The sequence below is a fragment of the Metopolophium dirhodum genome, chromosome 1 (genome assembly GCF_019925205.1).
Source record: "Metopolophium dirhodum isolate CAU chromosome 1, ASM1992520v1, whole genome shotgun sequence".
Taxonomy (NCBI): Eukaryota; Metazoa; Arthropoda; class Insecta; order Hemiptera; family Aphididae; genus Metopolophium; species Metopolophium dirhodum.
The window spans coordinates 49,707,819-49,726,795 of NC_083560.1; the positions used below are offsets into that span (position 1 = coordinate 49,707,819).

General features: G+C 28.1%; 1 non-coding gene across 1 annotated transcript; it reads right to left on the minus strand.

The window, feature by feature from the left end:
* Positions 1–2,921: 2,921 nt before the first annotated feature.
* Positions 2,922–2,994, minus strand: Trnan-guu (transfer RNA asparagine (anticodon GUU)). Its single transcript has one exon. It is a non-coding gene; the product is annotated as a tRNA-Asn (tRNA).
* Positions 2,995–18,977: the final 15,983 nt, after the last annotated feature.

Below are 18,977 nucleotides of genomic sequence, written 5' to 3' on the forward strand. Positions count from 1 at the left end.
CGAAATTCCCTCATGTCTAGAAAATGATAGTTTCTTAAAAGTTAATCTTATAGTTATTAAACTTTTTTTAATAATCGTTACATTTTATTAGTGAATCTTTAATTTTTATTTTTGTACGTATAATTTTGTAAAATTATTATTAAAAAAAATGCTTAAATATTTCGGTATGAGCTCTCCTATCTTCTATCTTAATATATATTATTTTTCAATAAAAACGATTGTACCTATATATATTTTAATTGTTATTAAATATAATCCTTGGCATATTTCACATACTAGGTCAATAAATTTCAAATTACATAATTTAAATTAATTACATGGTGTATTAAAAATTTGATTATAGTATTTATTATGCATTGTCTTATACAAGCAGCACTCACACGCGCACGCACATGTCAATACATCGTGAAAAATGAAATATATTCTTGTTTGCATGACTATAAAAACTACTAAAAGCGGGGTAGTAAGTTAATCATACTTCCCGAAGTTCGATTGTAATTTCGAAAAAAGGAATCATAGGAAATTCATAGGAATCACTTTTTTTTATTAAAATCAGATGTGCCCAAAATAAATACAAATGTAATGCAATTATTTCATAGGATTTTTAAAAAAAAATGGTTATTTTAAGGTCATTTTAAATTGAAAATTGAAAATTGACTTCCTAAGAAGCCTAGATATTTTATCAATGAGTTCATACATATATAAAAAATTTAAATCGGACATTCCGAAGTATGTGTAATATTTACCTCCGCTTATTGGAGGTATGAAAAATACGTGTGCTGCAATCACCTTGATAATATATTATACAGTGCAACAAATTTTTTATAAATAATATAGAACGTTAAGATGCGCCGTCTAATTATTGGCTATTGCACATAATTAGATAATTTTAAATGACGAAAACAATGTTCAGCTAAAATATACTTAAAAATATAATACTTTGAAAAACTGTACATTTAATTATACCTACTACACAGATGTGCAGCCTTTATAAATACCTACCTATACAATAAATTTAATTCGTTAGAAATAGGCTTATAAAACGTGAGTAGGGTAAGAAAAACAATGGGGATCTTTCTTAATAAGTCCAAGCAATCAATCAGCCCGGCAAACAAACCAATTTAAAAGTGACTAAACCTCTAACGTTTTAAATTGTAATCAATATAAACATTATACACTGTTGTTGGAGAAAAAAAAATAATTGATGTATGTTTTCGTAGAGCTTTTATTGTTTTGACTCTGTTTTTTTACATTCTATTATGTTCATTCTGGGTTTAATGAACGAAACTAAAAAATCGTTTAATTCCAAGGACCCGAACAATTAATTTCGTTAGTCGAAATCAGTAAAACTTTATTATTGTCATTGAAATAATCGCAGAGCGCGTAACCCCGTGGTGTCCTCTTATGAAAAATTAATGATATGATATATATTTTTTTTCCGCTTTCTGTCATAACTGAGAAAATGACAAAATTAATCATAGCCATGGATTCTAAGGTCGAGGAGAGTTTATTACCATGGTTCATGAACAGACCATTTATGTAAATTAATATTCAACGCAAGTGGCTTTTAAAAATATTTATGTTATTCGGTTTTAATTTAAAATTGGGTTTTCTCGAAATAAAAAAAAAATGCACCTCGCATAATTTTCAAGATTAACAAGATTAAATTTTTTTCAGTATCGTGTAGAAGAAAAAATAATAATATTACAACTGCAATAATGTTAAAACGATTGTGGGAGCAATGTCAGTTATTTGTTTATTAGAGCCGGCGGCGGCGACCCGTTAAAATGTAAAATATAATACTTTAATCAAATCGTATCACTTTCACTGCAGGTTTCTTTAGTCATTCTGTCGTTTTCCGGCGCGTGTGTTTGACGACCGTGTAGGCTCGGATTTTCAATGCAATTTTTTTTTTCTACAACCCTCCACATGATTATTTCCCAATCATACAAATGCGATGTGTGCTCGAATCATCAAATTATGTATAGGTAACAAATATTTGTCAGGGACATAACATTTCGTATTGTAGGTACAAATTCATAATATGTAACTATTCTTGACGTTTATCAAGAATTATATGAACACAATTAATAGTCATTATCTAATTAGGTATAAGTACATCGATACGGTTTTTACTTTTTGATAATGAAATAAATACTGTCGTAAGTTGTCTTATTTTTAGGTACACACTATCTGAACGCTATTTTAAACCGTCGTCATAAATTACTGATTTTGCAATAAAGCTCGTTTGGGATTATTAATATGCACTTACTTTGATCAATTAAATAAAAGCCAACTACGTATTAATTTAAATTATAATTAAGACTTATAACTATTACTTTTTAATATAAACGTTCAATTGACACCAACAACACAGTTCAAAAGCCATTTTCTTCATTTTATATTATTCACATCATAAACAATAAAATTAATTTTTATTCAAACACACATTTTGAATCTATAACTATATATTGATAATTATAGTTTCTTTATAGGAACAGAACAAATCATTCTTATTTCTTGGAACGTTATAATAATAATTATATTATTATAAAAATATATAGGTAATAATATATTCACGTTGAAATGTATTCCGCTGGGAGGCCTCTTCACTCTGTATTTTCTTTCTATGTCATTATTTATACTACTTAACTATATTATTTTAACTGTTTCAGGTGGCATTATAAAGAATTTTGAGAATAAAAATATTATATTTATAATAATTATTAACAACTTAATATAAGTAATTATTATAGTATGACGATAATACGATATTATAATAAAGTTGTGATAGTATTCGTCGGGCGAAAAAAATCCCACAACAAATGTCATCACACCGTATATCAACTAAAAAAACACAATATTATGCAAATAAGAAGAACTCAAATTAGTCGACGAAGAAAAAATTAAAAAAAATTAAACGCCCCCGGGTGGGCTCGAACCACCAACCTTTCGGTTAACAGCCGAACGCGCTAGCCATTGCGCCACGGAGGCCCATGTCTTCGTCCATAGTTCAAACATTATTTAGCTTGATTTATACCGACTACGAATTCGCTAAATATTATGTTTTTATATATTTTGATTTCCATAACAAAACTAAACTTATCAGTCGAAACTATTTACAAAATGCAACCACAGTCCATAGATATACTCGCCGTTTGAGATTTAATAACACATAATATTTTATTATTATTATTTTTTTTTTAATATCTATAATATAATAAATATCCATTAATATGGTTTAAAATAATACAAATCATAAATATTATTGAACACAGGAAATAGCTAATATTATATAAGCTTGACCTTATTGATTGAAAATTGAAATTAAATAATAACTTATTTATGGCGAAAATATTTAATAATATTATGTTCTTGCAAGATATCATGATAATTGTACATTTGTGATTTGTATCTATGTCAATAATATAATAATATGATATTATATTACTTATTACTTTATTAGTATTTATTAATTATTATTATTGTTATTATTATTACAATATGCCCGTAGGTATATGCCAGTATGGTATGGTATATCTTAATATAATATACGATACACCTAAATGGCTATTGCTATATGTATAATTAAGTTATTTTTCTTGAAGAATTCTGGTTAATGGAACAATAAATTAAATTTACTATATTTCTAATTTCCTATTCTAGTAAATGGTTGTGTAATATGCATCATTAATAATCATTTTTATTTTTATTATACCTATTTAATTATTTATAAATTAACTTAACTTGAATTTGATTAAAAGTAACTCGTTATTTATTAAGTTTATATCAATTAAAATAAGTTAAGTTAAAAATTAAGTTAATGAAAATTAAATTTAAAAAAGTTAAAATTAACTTAACTTTAACTTTTTTACTAGTTTATGCCCAGACTTGAATTTTAAAATGACCGTTCGGCTGTAGCTAAACCGTTACAGGTTATTGTTAAAAAAGCATAATTAATAATGAACACACCTCCGGAAAACTTACTCATATCATATCATATTATTTAATTATTGATAGGCTATTCAGTAAATTATCTTAAACCTACCTATAGGTAGTTTTAATTTTTTCTATTTTACTTCTTAATGATTTTACACAAAGTACCTACTTAGGTACCTAATATTTAAATCAGTAATAATTTAGAAGTCATTTGGATATTTCTAATGTAATAATATTATTATTTTATCTCTAATTTCTGTACTTATAAATTAAATTCAATAGTATTTTAGGTGCTAGAAATAAAAATAAATCTGAAACCTTCTTTAGACTAAAGAAAAAAATTGTATTTAAAATAACTCTTTTAGATTGTTAAATCTATGATTCTGTGAAGCTATCAAAGTGTCTTTTAGTAATCTATTTTATTTTATCTTCAAAAATATGGATCGAGAGTCGAGACTAGTTTTCAGAAAACCGGTTAAAACCCCGGTTTCTTATATTCGAACACCATAACCAGAACCGAAATCGAAAGCTTTAAAGCGCACTTTAAAAAACCACAAATAAAACCTAAAATCTTAAAAAAAAACCGTTTACAAAACCCAAACCGAAAACCGATTAAAATTGAAAACTAATATCCATGTCTTCAAATTTTATAAAGTTACCTACCTATATTATTTATAATTCTTGTTAAATCGAGTATTTTTATGCGAAGAAAATATTTTGTTTGAATCCCAATGCTATTACCGAGTATTACGAAAAATGAATAGGTAATACGAATATTATTCTATTTATATTTTATAATATTATAAATTATTGCTATACTTATTAATTCAAAATTAAAACCGATCTTAAAACCTAAACCTAAACCAGAAAATGTAGAAAACCGTTCTCAAAAACCGATTAATCGTCACCGTTAAAATTTGAAACTGTTTCAATCCCTCAGTCGGCTCAGTCCGTAGGTATGTCGATATTATAATCTACCTATTGACACATAATTGTATAATTTATAAGAGGGTAAGTACCTACTTATATTATAGGTACAGTTACAACTGTATGTACGTTTCACTCCACGCTGCAGTAGGTATCTAAATACCTATACTTAGGTACCTATAGTAAATGTAATTTTAATACTTTTAAAAATGTACCTATCTATATAGATACAAGAGGGGAATGGCGAAGGGGCCAAAAGACCCCCAGTGAATTTTAAAACTGCAAGTACTTTATCAATATCCCCATAACTATTAACTATTATTAGATTATAAGTAATTCATGCTCTGGGTGGGGGATTATATCCTGCGGGCGCTTTTATTATAGGTATAAGGTATACATTATAATATAGGTTAATTACTTAGATAACTTTCAGTTGAAGTTAAAGGATTTGACTATTAGAAATAAAGCAGTATAAACTAGACCGAGGCTTGATCGGTGTTTCTTAATCATAGTAGGTATTTCCAACATGATTTTAGTTAACCTACCTATACCTACAGATTGACGATTGTGTTGTGGTATGTGCGCATTACAATAAATATTTTTGTTACTCGTGTAGATTAAGTAGATACCTACTACATTAGTACATTGAACCTTCCTAGGTAGTAAGAAAAGTAGTCAGTAGGTAGTGTAGTATCATACCAATCGACGTCGTTTTGTACAGTGTTTTGATAGAACACATAAGTGAACAGTGAACAGTGAACACGCGTCCATCACGTATACACGTTTATATTCTGCAAATAGCACGTCAGCGCCACTTATTTACCTTATACCTATGACCTATACCTAGCTACTATTATACGTCTGTCGTCTTACGTCTATACGTTTATATTCAGTATAGTAAATTTAGAAAGATTAATAAAACTATAGTTTAGTAATTATATAATATATGTATACATATATATATATATATATTGTATATAGGTATAGTTTGTTATCTATATCACTTATATAAAATAAAATGTGAACGAGAACGAAATTGATATAGGTATATTATCAACGAACTTGACGATTTTTAGGCTGCCCGATTACTCCAAATACTAGTTTTGTAGTATAGGTACCAGCTACTACCTAAATAGATAGTATCTTTTAAATAGTAAGTGAAGGTATATTATAGGATTTACGTTTTTTTATCAACCTCTAGGCACTAACTGTACAAAAATATTTGTGAACATATTTTATCATAAAAAGTACGTCGAATAAAATATTTTTGAAAAAATGTTTTTACACAAAGATTAATATCAGTGATTTTAAAGTATAAAGTGGTCGTCGCCAAACATTATTGACTATTTTTTTACACAACATTATTGTTCGTATAGATAGCTATTAATAATGATTTTGACCTTAATGATATAAAAAAGAAAAAGCACGTACTCCCCAACTTTTATAAGTTATTACAATTCACTGTAAGTTCTGTAACATTACTGTTTTCTTTTGCGACGAGTTAAAAATTGGCTAACCAGTGTGTTACAAAATTTAATTTGGTGGGTAACATATTATCGATACAGAATACATGAATATACCAACTACGACCTACCAACTGAACATTGTCGGAAATCCTGGAGGGGCTATCATGGGTCTTAAATGCAATCATGTCTCCCTATAAACAAATAATAAACAAAATGTGAAATAATTATTACATAATGTATAATTATAAACTTAAAACAAATATAAAGCAGCGCACATGACTCTTCGATGATTTTTAATTTATTTAAACACGCTAAAAACAACGTATGAGGGACATTGTGCCACATTTTCCCAATAGGTTTTCCCATACATGTTTTTTTGTAATATTTGGAACCAATAGCATTGAAATTGTAATAAATTATAATATATTGACTTGTGTAATTTAAAACCTAATATTTATAATGTATGGTAGCCAGCTGCACATCTCAAGGATGTCGGAATTTCACTAATTCCCCACGCTGTGAGTTATGATAGCCGTACGTATTGTAACGTGGTCGGGGGAACCTTGTTACGATATTAGTTATCCAGAGAAGGTATTTATCCTTATTGATAAGTTTTCCGTAGCTGGAGGTTAGAGCACTGTGTTTGAGGTAATTTATCAATAATAAGACACATTTGGTTTATAGATCTATAATAATAATTATATTGAAAATAATACTTTACTGAACATTATGTAGATGGCTGTTAATAATTGTATATACCTATAGGTGAGTTCGCTCCTGTGGATGGTTATTATCGAAGTAACTGCTGTGTGTCATTTTAATAATAAGTAATAATGTGTATGGGTCAAAAAGTGTTGAGTGTGTATACTTTTGTATTGGTCAATCCTATAGTGTGTGTTTAGTGTATAATATATGTATACAGGGTGTAGCGAATGTTACAGTATGATTTCTAAAAAAATTAAAACACCAATGGATAATGGCCTGTGTTTTACTGTTTCCTAAATCCTAAAAGACCTACGTAGTTGTATAATATTTATAATTTCTATAATATTCATCACAAAAAAACTTTGTAAATTGTATTATTAATTTTTCAAAATGCATAATAATATACCTAATACTATTACCTAATACTAAAGTTTTATATTTTTCAAGATAGTTTCGCAAAATGTTCGGCATTGAATGATACCGTTATTAAATAATAAGGCTAAGGTACGATGTTTAAAATGCAATAAATTCCATACGACTTTAAAAATAAATGTATAATTTATTTTTGTTCATAAATATACATAATATTATTATATTATATATCTAATATTCAAGTAGCTACATATATTATATAATTTCGATCTGAATAATCGTAACCTAATGTCCAATATGAATATTATATCAATCGATTCGTACCTATTTTTTTCTTCTACAGCAATGCAAATTGTGAATTCATAATAATCAGACTGATGCCAAGGAAAAATATATAATTTACAAGTATGTGCGATATTAAAAATGCTTCAGACGCCAGAATACTGACAGTAATTATTGCATACAGTTACATCTCCGCATTGGTATGTACATCATCGCTTCAGTATTAATATAATATCATTTCTCAATGAACTATATTAAAACTATTTTTCAGCATGTATAAATGTCTATTCCACTTATATTTCGGTTGACCACTATATTCGTTGGTAATTATATAATAAATGGTATTTAATATTCTAAGTAATAATGTATTCTCACAGGGAGATAGGCTGGAAAACATTTTAGTTTTTGTTTGTATATTATATATTTTTATTGTTTACTATCTTGTTTCTCTATTTATTATTATATAAAATGTATTTATTTACCACAGTTATAAAATAATAATAATGTTAGTATAATATTTAGCTAAATTAATACATAATTATTTTTTTCTTAATTATTATAATAATATAATTACAAGAAATATAATTAAATATAATCGTTATGGTTAAAAGAAGTTGGTAAGTTTTTTAGGGGATTAATGTAAATAATTAAATTAATCGTAATTTGTTCACCCACTGAACTGCAGATTATTACAAGTACCTACCTACTTACCAACTGCGAGCTAGATGGTACAAATGGGTTTTGCCCTTTTGTCTTTTGTAGTTATGTATACTTATTAGTTATTACTTCTCCACTTTCCGTGACTCCAAATTCTGACATGAGCAGCTTTCCCCAACTTAAAAATACTCGTTATACATCCGTTATATTTTTTGACAACTTTTAGAGGTAAGATTTCAGATAACTATATACTTACACTAAAAAAGTGAACTAACTATCTATCAATTTATCTACAGAACGAAGGCCAATTTTTTCCTTTTCACAGCATTTGACAGCTTCACGTCAATCGGTCATTTGAGTTTCACCTAAAGACTTTTCATTATTTTCTGTAACGTAATTTGTGTGCATGGTTTATAGTCAATTCACAAAGCTTTTTAAGCTCAGCATGTTCACCTTGACATTATTTTCTTCTGTTAAAAGTGTATTTAAATTTTAAACCTCATAATCATGTTCTAATAACTTTATAAATATTAATTGTAGATTTTAATATCCTCAACTTACAAGATTACACGATTAGTTAAAAATATTATTAAGAAAGGTTTTTGGTACATTTATTATATATACATGCACACATATTTTTAATCATTTTAATTTGTTTAGTCAGTAATTTTAGTATACGGTTCATCATTGTAGTCGTCAAAACTTAATTTTAAATATTAAACACTGAAAATCTATGCTCACGTTTATCATAAAAGCTAAAAAAAAAATTTTAATTCAAAAAATACATATTGTACCTATAGTAAAGCTAGGTAGTTCCACTAAAAAATAGTTTTTCAAATGCTCATTCAAAATCAATTATCATTATTGTGCTATCTAATGTATAATTATAGTACCTAGGTTGTAGGTATAATAATAAAAAAAACAGTTCAGTATTTACTATTTTGTTGTTATGATAATGGCGACGAGTAACCTAGTCTCAATTTGTTAAATACATTGATGCATCTTTATTATTGAATTGATTTTTTCTTATTTTAATGATAAAAATGTTTCTACTCTGGAGTTTTGAAAAATAATACACACCTACCAATTCGATTGAAATCTTTTGTGTCTATATATTTATTTTATATATAATATATGTAATATATGGGTATGCATTTTATAGGCAATATCGACCATTGAGAAAACATTTTGAAATATTTTAATAACTAATTAATAATAATATTATATCCAAGAGAGAAAATGTAGGTACTTAGAAAAAAAACGAACTCGCGTGTACGAAATAATACACTACTACACCGATGTCTATATGTGTATTATATAATTAAGTATTATAATAATATTATAAGATAGAGCATATTATTATAAATTATTGGCATAGCCAGCAGTCTAGTTTTGAATTACAAAGTAGAGACTATCAGACCGCATGCAGTCATCTCTACATTTTTAAGTAACATAGATAATATTTTTATTAACTATAGTAACCTACCTTATAGATAAATCATATCCATTCAATTTGTTTCAACTCTTACTCCGCTACTCCTGTGATCTTCAATGTAACACCCTTAAGGACAGGATTACTCAGGTTCTAGTGTATTGTATAATTCTATTACTATTTCAATCATTTAATACACGTTATGTACGTTTTACACGTAATATCGTGTTCGATTGTGTCAGTTTATGAACGCGGTTCATACGTTTCGAGGACATAAAAAATATAACTTAAAAAATATATTTGTGTCGATTCAACAACCCGGTTCTCAAGACCGGTTAGTGTAGAGGGAATGTCTAACCAACTACTCATTAACTGGATAGGATTAGGTGCCTACACATATCGACAGCAACTTTGTTTAAATAAACGAGAAAGGTGTGTTATAAGGTCCAAACTTAAAACTAACCAGGGAATATAAATACGAAGTTCGTTCTGGATGTCCATATAATATAATACTAATAGGATCTTTGGATTATTTAAACGATTTGTATATGTAGTAGATATTAAAAGTAATTATAAAATAGGCTGATGTACAATAGGTATACCTACTTATTATTTTTGTCATCGACTGTTAGCTTTATAATTTATTTAAAATCTAGTTTATTCCTAATAGGTTAGGTATCATTATATTCTGCAGAATTAAACGAATGTTTCGTTCATTTAATAAATGAATAAATAATTATCGCTTTCCCTATAATTTCAGTGGATAACCCCACCGAGTTAACAAATTCTAAATTCATGACCCAAAAGTTTTACATATTTTATTAGAACATTTTCAATTGGCCTTAAATAATGAATACTGTTTATACATTGTTAATATTACAACCTGTTTATTTCACACATTTCTGTCTAGGATTATGAAATTATATTATAATATAGTCCTAATAATTTACACGCATCTTAAACATAAAATAAAATATTTTAATGGCCAATTTTCATAAAAAAAAAAAAAGTTTAAGTATACTTGTGATTTTAATTCGAGTGTACCTGTATACTTACTGTATACATGTGATTCTTTTATGACACAGAAAGGACATAGGAACGTAAACACACAATATACAATACAACATAATGATGATAAAATATTTAACATACATGCGTTTAGTGTGTACAATTCCAAATGATACTTGACAAAAAGACAAAGAATAAAACTGCATCAGAAATTATGTCTTCATTTATAAAGCAGAACCATTGTTGTTGAATAGTATAATAAAAAGAGTATTAAATGTCTAAACATTTATATTAAGAAATATGTAGGTATAACAGAACGAATAAATTCTATTAGGTAACATTTTTCATATGAAAATACAAGACATTCTTAATGTAAAAACCTTGGAATGAATATGCACAATAAAAATGAATAATTTACCCGATTAAACAAAGCTAACTGATTCTCATTACTTGAAAATAAAAAATTAATTCTTTATTCATCACTTTTACACCTTATAATTTCGTTAAAAATGTACACTATTTTTATAAAAATGAAGGGTATGTTCTTGGAAATCACATACAGTCGACAAAGATCAAGGAACAGGATTAAAATAGCAGAAATGATCTAATGAGCTTGATGCTGGGCACTCATCTCATTCCTCTAACTTTAGCACAAGATAGTATTTTTAATTTTAAAGCTATGATTAAAAAAAGGTGGTTAAGTGGATGTCGCTCTGCTGTACAGTAGGTTACAAGTGGGTCACTGTAATGGATGGTGTTAAATTTGAATTCAATGATATAATATCATTGTATAAGAAAAACGATTCTGAGCGAAAACGGTCAGTCAGCCTATGATATTACCAAGTATATTTGATGATATTATTGTGAATAAAGTAATTTATATATAACCTATTTACGTGGAGCCTTGTTTTAAATTTTAAATCCTTAGCCATAAAAGTTAAACATTTTATACATTTTTAACCACAAAATAATTAATAAATTATAAATTTGATAAATGTTGTCAAAATTTGAACTTTAAATGCTTATAAAAAAAAATTGTGCCTATGTATTTTTAATATTTTTCAACTGCTATTAGAACGATATATCAGGAGCCTTATATTAAATTTTCACGCTTTTTTACCCAACAAATAAAAATTTATTGTTATTTATAGAAAAAAAAACTAAAAAAATTGAAAACTGACAATGTCCGTAAACAGCTCAAAAAGAGTCAAAATATTTTCAACATTTTATGGTGTATAGAAAATGCTAATATGAACATTCAGTGAAATTTTCAAGTATCTACAGTCATTTGTTTTTTAATTACAATAAAATAAGAAAATTGTTACATGAGAAATCGAGTAAATATCAAATGTTGTAAAAATATAAATTTCAGACGCTCATAAAAATTTAATTTAAGTTTCTTCTAGACATTTTTTTTTTTGATAAAGGTAGACAAACTTATGAGTAATCTTATATTACATTTTCAAATCTTAGATTTAAAAAGAAAAATTTTTATGAATTTCAACTCAAAATAATTTGCTATTTTTCGTGATTTTTCCGTATTTTTTCAAGATTTGAACTTTAAACGTGTATAAAAAAAAACTGTGACTAAGGATTTTTAATTTTTTTCATCTGCCTTTGAAACAATAACCTAGGAGCCTTCTATTAAATTTTCAAGCTTTTTTACCCAACAAAAAAATTTTATTGATATTTATAGAAAAAAAATTTAAAAAAACTGAAAACTGACAATGTCCGTAAACAGTTCAAAAAAAGTCAAATTATTTTCAAAATTGTATTGTGTATAGAAAATGCAAATATAAACAACCAGTGAAAATTTCATGCATCTACGGTCATTTGTTTTAGAGTTACACCAATAACCAAAATCGATTTTGTTAAAAATCGATTTTGCGTAAAAATTCCCGTTTTTCCTTAATTTTTCTTTTGTTTTTCACATCGCTTTTGAAAACTACTGGGAAATTAAAATTTTGACCTCCCCAATGCACCAACGATATTCACTTTCCCATCGAACAAGATACTGAAGTCGAAAATCGAAGCATTATTTCAACTACTTATCGTGTACACAGACACAAAAATAAAAAAATAAAAAAAAAAACACACATCATTGTAAAATCAATACATTCATCGTTTCACTCAGAATCTAAAATAGGATTAATACTGAAATTTTAGCCATTTAAATTTTCAATTCTCATAACAAAAATATCGGCTATTTTAGGTGCCTTAAAAATGTAAGCAGATACCTAGTTTAGTTAAGGAGTTAGGCAGGGCGTTGCAACCCAAGCCCCTAACACCCCTAAACACCCCTAAAAATCAAACACCCGAAACCCATTTAACCCAAATGATTCTGTTTTCAAAACACTCGTATTAACCAAAACAATCAATCACAGAAAATCATTCAATAATTATTTTCTTGAAAATGAAAATGAGTGGTGTATTTAGGTTTTTGTCATGGGGGGGGGGGGGGGGGGGGGTATGATTTTATCCAGAACTCCGCTTTTAAAGCTAGAGGCCTTAATGGTTAGAACTCCGAAAAATGTTGCATATTTTATACAGCCTATGGGAGGGGGATTGATCCCATTTATCCCCCACTGTAAATACGCCACTGTATTATGTAACTATACTGTACATAAAAAAACTGAGTTTGGTCTAAAACAAATGTTGCGAATTCGTTTTAAAAATATATATTTCAAAATACATAACATAATAAGTCATTGCATAATTCTTATTTTTTTTTGAGGGGGGAGGTCATAAAATGCCATGTTTTTTCCAGACTACTCAACACCCGTATTAACTAATATTAACCCGAATAATAGTGGTTTTGAAAACCCGAATATTTGCTTAAACTTTTTATTCCGGTGTTTGAACACCCGAATACAGCATCACCCGAAACCCGAAACCCGAATAAATGATTCTAGTGCTGTAGTTAGGGGACAGCACTGCCACTATAATATGAAAATAATATAATATATTTAGACATAACGCGCTTGACCAAACTATAAAACTCTGTTAAAATTGATTTAAATTTTAGCAATTAATTTTGTTTATTTCACTTGTATACCTACTATGTTTTAATTTAAACTATTTTTGATATTGGTTTTTAACTGAATATCAATTAATATAAACATGGTAAATTTGTATTTTAATGAGTAATAAGTGTAAACTAGTTAATGGATCAAATATCAAAATCCAAACAGTTTCGGATTTAATATATAAATTACGTATTAAAATGAAAACTTGTTTAATAATCTAAAATAAAGGAAAATAGATCAACTACGTAAGTATATAATTTTATTAAGCATGTACATTATATTATAACTATATAATCAAAACCCTTTTTATGACGGGTCTTTTAAAGTTTTCAAATTATAATAAATAATTATTGGAGAGCATGTTTTTAGTAAATAAAATAATATGTTACTTAAATAGTTAGTATATATTATTACTATGTAATTAATGTCATATATATGAATAGCCTAATAATAGATATACAAGTTAGAAATAACAATTTAAATCAGGGACTGGAACCTTTTTAATTTATCGATATCGATTCCGGTACTTGTTCTCCAAAAATAAAATAACTGTTCCGGTTCGGTTCTGGTTTTTTGATAAAAAAAAATAAAGGTATCGGTTCCGTATAATTTCGGTACCGGTTACAGTAATTTAGGTACCGAAAAGTATAATAATTTTAAATACCTATCCGGAATGCGGGTTTAATTAATAGTATGAGAAATATTAGAAAACTCATATGATCATACATAGTTTATACCCAAAACAGTAATACCATTAAATTATGATAAACCTAAAATGATTGAACCTAAAATAACCTATTCAATTTAAAAATTCCTGTCCGGTTCTGGTACTTAATTTATTAAAATAAAGGTTTCAGTTCCGTTTCCGGTTGCGGTTCTTAATATTTTAAAAGTTCTGGTTCCAGAACCGGTTTTTTAAGTTTGGTTTCAGTCCCTGATTTAAACTGTTCTACTAGTTATAGGTACTAATTATAAGAGAAATGAATAGACTACATAAACACTTTTTATAATGGTACATTTTGCTGATCCACTTAAGAAATATTTTCATAACTGTGTGCTAATTATGATGATAAAAAAAAAATGAATTCCCAAATAAATTCACATGCAGATCAGTGTATGCCTATTATTGTATATCAATCCTTGTACCTACTTAAGAAAAATAACTGCATCTGAAATACATAATATTATTTCTAATATGAAAGGCGATTCGGCCCCTGGGAAAAATGGGATATCAATTAATGATATTAAGCAAATCAAAGAAACAATAACAGATATCTTAGGGCACATTTTTAATATGATATTGTGGAAAGGTACTGCAGCCATATTCCTAACTATTATAACTAAACATTAGGTAGTTAATGTTGTTTATCTTGGATGTCAAGATCAAGAAAATATAAAATATTTAATATCCTGTTAAAATGTAGGTACCATTATATTGAAATACACCAGACAGGTTGATTGACTATCTCCATTGAATCTGTCCACTGAAGCTGCACAGTGCACACTACTACCTCACACCGAAAAGTACCTTCTTATTTCTCTGGACCATCATCAAGCACATCAAAACCTATTAAAACCCGCAAATGCATATAATAACAATCCATTTAAGCAAGTGAAAACCACACCACCTCAATGGTACAACACATTAAGGTGATGTAGTTTTTAAAAAGAAATCAGCGCATTTCAGTTCACCACCGCTAGAACACGTGTCTAAAGCGAAACATTTGGCATATATGCCAGTGCATCACGCTTGGACACTCATCAAGAAACAGAACTTTCAGTTTAGTCGTCAAGAAGTTGTATTACGAACTTACTAACATATCCATAGTTTTTCACTACTCTTTTGCTTTCGACATGGATGGCCACCCGGAGGTCACAGGAACCCGAAGACCAACTTGAAAGTACCTACAATTGTTTGTTTTTTATTTCAACAAAATGAGAAAATCGATTTTGTTGAAAACTGGTTTTGTGTAAAAATTCTGTAATTATATTTTTTGTTTTTTCCAATTACTAACAAAAGTACTGTACATTTTTATTTTTGATCCGGGGGAGGGAGACCCCAATTTTCCCTACATCACCTACCAACCAGATTCACTCTCCTGTAACAGAATAGATATTCATATTTAAGTTGACAATTTAAGCACGTTTTGTACTTAAAATAATGTCTTCGGACATAAATAAATTTTAAAAAACACATCATTGTAATATCAATACATTGCTCCACTCAGATGCCAATAATTGTTCAACAACATTATTAATGTATTCGTCTAATAAATGAAAAATAGGTATTGATTATTTATAAATAAATTATATTACATTACTTAATTGTGAATCACTACTACAGTACCAGTGTACCACCAACATGGCAACATTGGTTAGTACATTTTTATAAAATACCGTGTCGCGATGGTTTGAAAATAAAATTATACGACGGAATACTTATGATACGTCTACGACAAACGCAAATGTGAAGTAAAATCAATAAATTATACGTAAATATTACAATGTTCACTGTACAGTGTACATCGTCGAGTGCAATAATATTATCAACACGTTTATTTTGTTTATAAATATTTATTATAATAATATACTATATGGCTGGCACCTACGCGATAACCTACGAACACGGTCGAAATACAAAACCGTTTTTCCCTCGACATTTTCTTAAATGCGAAAAAGGTTCGAACAACGCAAAGTATAAATATGTATTCGGTCGGGAATTATTATTATTGTTATCATTATTTTTTTTTTCATATTATTATTTTTAGCCGTAATGCGTGAATTTGACGTTGGCACGAACACCGACCGAACATTGCCGATACGGCGGTATAATATATAATAATAATGTACGTAGGTACCTCGCCGAACCTTTTGTCAATAACATATAATCAAGACGGTTGGCAACTTTACTGTGTTCAGTCGCGGGCACGTTTATAATAATATCACACAACCGTACATATGTACTAACCGCCACATGACACATCGCTCATAATAATATTATAACCAAACATTATCGCAGAAGCCTATCATGAGTGTTTATTTTTTATTTTTTGATATATTTCATACCTATACGGTGCAGTGGTTGAACGATTCCGCCCCGCGTCTTTTTTTCGGTAATCACGACGATGACGTGATAAAGGTATACCATTATACTATTGTTGTGTGCGTATAGCGGGTAAACTGACCCGGTAAAAGAGCGGTAACGTGTAATAAAATTGTAGGTAGTACCTACCCATTAAACGCGTGCAGGTCCGGGCTACAAGCGCGCACAACTTACAATTATTACTATATTATTGTGAATTTCGTTTGATTTGTCGAAATCTAACACTCGGCCAACATAATATACTGGATGCGACATATATGGGCACTTGGGGTAATTGGTGTTCGGAATATTTCTTTGCCGATTAATACTTAAAAAAGCTCAACGTACGTCTACGCTCGTCGTAATAAAAATAAATGTAATTATAATAGAGCTAAATTTGATAGTGTTTATTTTTTCTGTAGCGCGCTACGGATATCTGAACGGATTTAAATAAATCAAAGACAGTTGTTACAGATACAATGCTGCAGTTTATATTATGTTATGCGACGTAGCACCTAAGGTACTTTACGAATTTTTGGTCAACTTTTTTATATATTTTTTACATTTCAATAATGAATATCTAATTTCATATCTAATAATAATATTTATTTTTTTACTACAATTATTCAAAAACATAACTTGCTCTAACTTGGTTAATTTTTATTTAATTTAAGTATTTTTTTTTTTGAACTGTTTTAAAAAATATGCTTAACAAAATGGCTATCTTAAAAATTTTAAATTCTTAAATGCGTAAAAAATTTTTTTGAAAATTTTTGAATTTAAAGAAAAAAATAAATGAATTTTATGCCATTCAATCAGAATTTTCATACTTAGTACTGTAAAAAAAAACCGCGTTTAAATATAGTGATTTTACATGGAGATATTAAGGGTGATACGGGACTTTTGGGACATACTGTATATGACATGTTATTATTATAGGTAACCACTCATAAGTCATAAATATTTTTCAAAACATTTTACCGAAGTGGTATTGCAGTTACCTATGATATACGCACCGCATTAATTCGTCAAAATTCTATAAACCCTTTTTACAGTCGGTTCCATTGTACATTTGTACATAATGCAATGCACAAATTAACGAAATGTTACGTATGCAGTCGAAGTATTTTCTTTTTATGATTTTATGCTCTTTACTCACCTCTGTATAGAAAAAGGTATTTACGTAATTTAAATGTTTCTAACATATATTATATTTTATACATACCAGCTTACATAATACATAATACCTACATAAAACATAATACTGTAGAATCAATTATACTAGATTTTCCGGAAAATGTGTAACGGATTGTCGACCATTAAGTAAAATGTATATAATTCCGAGTAAGATATTGAATTTTTTGTATGTGCCATTAGCCAATTAATATTAATCCAAATAGTTTGGACCTAAAGATTGCCTGAAGGATTTTTTCGTATACTTTACAGGTAAATTATAAGGTTTATGTTCTCTTAATCGTGAAAAATCTGTGTTTTTAAGGGGTTAACTAATACATTTTTAATAATAAATAAAAGTAAGTCGTAAAACTTCCATTGCTTTTAAACATTATTCAATTTCACCACTTGTTATCTACAAGAGAGGTAGCTCTTAAACCAGAAAAAACTTTTGTTATTTATTCCAAAATTAGATAGAATTAATAATACTATAGTATCAGTATCGAAAGCCTTTGTAAAGTCTATGAAAACAGCAATCGTTTTCAAACCATTTTCTAGAGAATAATATAAAAATTGAGCTGGATAATAAGGCATTTTCAGTGCTTAAGACTGGTTCGAAATCCGTTTTGGTTTTTGGATAGAAAGTTATTTTTCTCGAGATGGGAAATCAGCCTAGACTCGATTATTTTCTCTAATATTTAGGAAAAGTTGGTTAACATTGATATAGGTCTATAGTTACTTAAAGTTTTACGGTCGCCACCCTTTAAATAAAGGCTTAATAATTGCAATTTTAAAGTCTTCCGGGAAAACACTAGTTTGCGTGCTCAAATTAGGTATAGATGTGGACAAATGGAGAAATAATAAATTCAGAAAAATATTTTTAAATTTCAACTGCAACCTTATCATAT